The following is a 5,785-nucleotide window of genomic DNA, read 5'->3' as shown; positions in this document are numbered from 1 at the left end:
TCTGTGCTGATAGTGCCAACATCAATCTGATAGATGAGTACCTTGCTACAGGAGCAAAAGTCTCATCATAGTCAATCCCCTCGACCTGTGAGAAACCACGGGCAACAAATCTTGCCTTATGTTTCTCAACACTACCATCAGCTGCTTCCTTTACCTTGTAAAGCCATCAAGAGCTCACCACTAACTTGTCCTCCGGTCTTGGGACAACATCCCAAGCACTATTCCGAACTATGGAGTCGTACTCCTCCACCATAGCATCAACCCAGACTGGTTGTTGCACTGCTTCCTCAAAGGAAGATGGTTCAGTCTCTACACACTCCCCAACAGGGGCCATGTAACCAATGTACCGCTCAGGTGATCTCCTCTATCTACGTTGAGAGGATGGCTGTCCCACATTCTCTCTCGCATCCATCACCAATCTGCTAGCTTCCCTTGAGCATTTCCACCCATCTCTGGAAGACTCTGCATGAGTGGATGTCTCCACTCATGGATCCTCTGCATGCGGCTGCTCCACATCAGTCTGAGGCTCCTCCTCCTTAGGAACCAAAAGTTCCTCCTCTACATGCAACTTGAACTCCCTCTCAAGGGAAACTCACATGGCCTTCTACTCATTGAACTTCAAATCTCTGCGTACCACTGTGCTCTAATTGTCGGTCGGATAAGTCATTCTTGCGGACAAGACCGACCTCCCTAGTATCTAATGATATCTAGCGACAAGCAAACCAAACAAATTCTATCTTTCTCTAAATATGAAATTTATAAATAAAGGAAAACAAGTGTTTTAGGCCTACCTCGGGTCCAGTGAAAGTTTGTGGAATCCATGCTCCGTTGATCCAAATGAGCTCCCTTGTAAAGAATCTGCAAACACAAACAAGCACACACATTAAATAGCACCTGAAAAGCCAATATAACAAAGCATATTTATTATGATGATCAAGGAATTCATGAAACAAACCATATAAGACAACTTGTTGAGAAAAATGAATCTGATTGTATTAACTTTAATCAAAGAAGAACTTTACAACCTTGGTGCCTTGATGCTGTACAAGCTCCTCCCAGGGTCCAGCAAGAATCTCCTCTACTTTGACAAGTTTCATTCTCTTCCCAATGAAGCCAAAAGGTATGTAATCTCTCCTCTCAAGCTTTAACTAGGAAGTCTCAATTCCAACAGCATTTACCCTAAAAAATGTTCAGCTTCTAACCTCCCTAGCAACCAGCCCAATGCCTTAATTTATAGTGCAATGGAGGGAAGTTACTAGGTCCACCTTCAAAGGGATAAAGCCCTCCTTCAAAGGTTTAAGCTCCTCTCATCAAGGGATTAGCTCCTTTAGTTTTGGGATGCATGAACCACCTAGGAGCGAACCATCCACGTCAAGATTCCTTCTAGAATCATCCAGAATTAACCACAAGTGAGTTTTTAAGAATAAACTTGCACTTTTTTACTTTCACAGGGGTCCGCACCCACTCCTTTAGAGACAGAGCGGGCAGGTCCGCAGGTAACATGACCATGGGGTGCGGGACCACAGGTAACAGTAAGAGAAAGTGCAGAACCAGAGCTTTATTGATTTTTAAGTACTTTCTCTCATTTTCAAAGCTTGACATGAAGAGCTGAGGTTTTAGACTTGCTAGGGAGGATAGTATGAATGATGATAGACCCATACTGACTGCAAATAGTCATGGTGACAATATTTTGTGTAACAGATTGCCCCCTAAAGTGCGAAGTCTGTAGTAGATGAGGATTTCATTTATTATCTAAGAAGAGTGAAGTACTTTATCATTTCGAGGATCATCTTGCGGAGAGCCCGGTTGGAACATGTAAAACATTCAATACAAAATATATATATATGAGATCATATCATCGCTTAGGTAGGCATTCCCATACTCAGATCAAAACTGACTAGAAAACTAACTACTGCGCTGATATAGGAATGATCTTATAATACATCACAAGTATAGACACATGTAGACACAGTATGGACACAACCATCTGTTTATGAATAGTCCACTGTATAATGAATACAAAATTCCTCGCAGCCTGGATGGTGGAAACTAGATCCAAGGTCTTAATTTCTACTTCCCGAAATAGTACGATTCTATCCATGTGAATGAATGTGTCGAAGTCGAACATGGTAGAAACCACTTGATTACCAGTCAATTATGTAAACTGTTAACAAGTGTGAGAGAAACCACCATTAATGTCAATGGTTCTCAAAGTACTCAGTACAATCCATGAGATGTGAATAGATGTGTTGATGTCGAACATGTCACAAAATCCTTTGATCGAAGGTTAATGATGCAACCTATCGTCGAAGGTGAGAAACCTGCCATTGAGGCATGCAGATCCCAAGGTACTGACGATTTCTAGATCATCTTTCTAGATAATGAGCTGAAGTCGATAAAAAGTGATCCGTCGTAGGCAAGCCCACAACACAAAATCATAGATCAAGTTTGAAGAAATATAGTTGCAAGGACTGACTCAGTGATGGTCAAGATGGATGACAGATATTTTGCAGATGAATGGTTTATTTGTACTGACTTCTTGAACACATAATGACACAGCAGATAGTTTGGCGACAATTGACCCAAAGTTAATACCCAGAAACTGGCTGAAGACTTTCAATATGGTTTGATCAACTGTTAGGCAAAGGATTTCCCAACCCAGGTGAATAAAAAGTGTCGTGTTCAAGAGTGGTTAAATGTTTTCTGAGACACAAAGTATGACAAACAGGCTCATTTTTCTCTCTTTTCCCCCACCATTTCTGGCAAGTACCTCTTTATTTTTAACAAGCTTGAGGAGGATAACATTTGCTTGATTATAAGCTCATCCTTCGAATGAGTCCAACTTAGTTTAAATTCGAACCCTAAGAAGGAGTGGTCCGTTCTTGTTTGTAATTGAACAGGTCCTTTACTGTTAAATTTTAACGAGTCCAGTATAGGAGAAACTCGACGTTTTTCAATTTTAGGGAGTCTGAAAAAACTTAAGAAAACTCCATGGTTGTCTTTTTTCGTAAATTTCTGTCTCCCAAGCCCGAAGAAGTATAAAATAATACTTGAGAGAACCGCTTGATCATTACGACCAAGGATTACTTTTCATAATTAGTGCCTCTGATCCGAAAAAGTAAAAAAGTGATCAATGACACGTCGTTTTATAACCAATATCGAATTTGAAACGACAAAAATCTGGAAATCTTTTCATGTTTTTACGGTCAGAAAAGGGCTGTAAGTGGACTGAATTTTTGGTTCCATTTTAACGAGCTTAAAAAGAAAAACTCGGCAATATTTTCATATTTTAGGAGTCAGAAAATAGCTTAAAGGTGACTCTAATGTTTTTTGTCAAAAATGACCAATTTTTCCTGAAAAATCTGTTGTCCTACACAAAAACTCAAACATTACTCATACCTGTTTAAAATAGATAAAAATGCTTCAAAAGTTACCTCTTTAAAGTGAAAAATAAACAAATTAAAAACTCATTTATTCAAAAAAAAACTTATGAAAAGGGCTTTTGTAAATTCATTTGTACCGTTTGACTTCAGAGTGAGAAAAGAGAGCTTTTGGTCAGAAACTTCCCGTGAATATTGCGGAAAATCCGTCCGTTGGAATCGAATGCCGTCTCCTCCAGGTAATCCATATCATCTTACTCTTTCATTTCATCCATTTGAAAATTGTTTTTATGGCTTTATTTTGATTTTAGGAAATTTCTAGGTTAAAAACCCGCGTGCGGGGGTCCACAGGCATAGCATAGGAAACCTGCAGACCCCGACTTTTTCGTAAAAGGAAAAAGTCAGGGGTCCGCACCTGCCGTGAAGGCAGAGTGTGGACCTACGCACTGTATCTAATAGAGAGGGTGCAGTCCCCACAACATAGGTTTTCAAACCTAAATTTTTCAAATTCCACCCAAAAATTTTGATTTTAAATATTCTAATCCGCCTTTTTATTGAATGTAGGGTATGCATCATGCTTGATTGGCAGGAACGGGAGCACGAGGATGTAGATCTCACTGCGATTAATCATCAACCTTCGATTGATGCATTGAAGGCATGCGGTTTATACAAATTCTAGGCCATACCTGGCATGAGGGCCCAGGTGGACTTTTTTCAGTGGCTGGTAGACAAGTAGAATATACAGGACCAGTGTTTCTTTATTGGTGGCCACCAGCTCGAAATGGAGCCGGAAGACATTTACTTTCTGACTGGTTTGCCTAAGAGAGGTGAACATTTGACTTTATTCGGGACTAGGCCAGGTGGCCAGTCTGTCGATAGCCTCCGGCTAGAGTTTTGAAATGACCAAACTAGAGACAAAGGGATTGATATCAAAACAATATCCCGTCCTTAACTCAAAGTGATTGCATTTACTGTTACCAGGCTCTGCGGAAGCGCAACACTACATGTGGCCACTGGATCCCAAATGTGGATGGGAGTAGACTGCTTTCGAGGCACCATCTTCAACTGGTGTGAGGCTGTGTTGGCTAATATAAAAGGCCAACTGACTAGAGCAAAGAACGGACAACTGAAGACCTTTGGATATGGTGCTTTAGTTGTGAGATTTGGTCTAGAGAGGGTCCCAATGTTGGTCCCACAGCATCTTACCGTTGGAGCTGGACTTCCCCGAGAGCCCAAACTGATGCGTTGGGTTGCAGTTATGGCCCGTCATCCTGAGGAGGGAACAAAAGTCGTTTGATTTACTCCTGAGTATTTTCATTGGTTGGAGAACCAAGTATTTGCTATTGAGGATTTTCCTTATGCTTGGGTAGATTATCGTGGTGACCCAGACATGGCTCTTCCACCAGGAGAGCAATGGGATGACTCAGGTAAAATCATTTTCAACATTTTCTAATTAAAATTTTTTTTGTTGTTTTTAAATCGTCCCAAAATTGATAGTAAAAGTTTCAAATGCAGATGTAGGTCCACGACGACCAGCCACTCTCCGGCCCTATGAGAGGAAATAGCCAGCTGCAGCAACACCAGCCCCATAGGACGAATCTACTGAGACTTTGGCCGAATTGAAGAGCCATCTAGAGCGTTTGACAATAGAAATCCCAGAGACTAGCATAGATGACATTCCTCTTAGGCTACAATGCTATGTGATTGGGGTCCCAGGACCTTTCAGGAGGTTCCTTTGTAGGGTGGCCCGTACAGTGGTTTCTTATCGTGATCATCACCAGTGATAAGATGATCGCCTATTGTAGACACATATGACATTTTTTTCTTTTTGTACTATCATTTTTGCCGATCATAAGGTGTTTTTCAACCTATGATCGAAGACGATGTATATTTGACACACTTCTATGCTATACTATATCACTATTACCGGCTTATCTTGTAAAACATGTTATGGAATGTTTTTAAATTTACTTGTATGATTATTGCAAATGTCTACTTAACATTCGAGAAGCAATTGCATCTGCTAATGTATTTAAATATCTTGGAATATGCTGATATTCAATATATTCAAATTCACGTTCCAAAAGATGAACTCTCAAAAATAATCTCAATAACACTGAATTTCTAATGGCATACACTCTATTAAGCTGTAATACAACGAGTTTAGAATCTAACCTCACAATCAAACTCCGAATCCCAAATGAGATGGATTCAGATAATAACTCAATCACTGCACTATACTCTGCAATGTTGTTTGTTTTTTGACCAAGGCTTACCCCATGCATAGATACCAACTCGTCAGAGGGCGAATAGATGACCCAAGCTGCGGAAGAATGTTCCATGTATTATGACAAGCACCATCAGCAAAACCAATGTATGTTTGGAGAGGCGTCGACATTTGCAAT

This window comes from Pinus tabuliformis, chromosome 7 (genome assembly GCF_031772625.1).
Source record: "Pinus tabuliformis cultivar Carrire ecotype Pingquan chromosome 7, CPIR1, whole genome shotgun sequence".
NCBI classification, from domain to species: Eukaryota; Viridiplantae; Streptophyta; class Pinopsida; order Pinales; family Pinaceae; genus Pinus; species Pinus tabuliformis.
Note: the sequence above shows the minus strand (reverse complement) of the source record.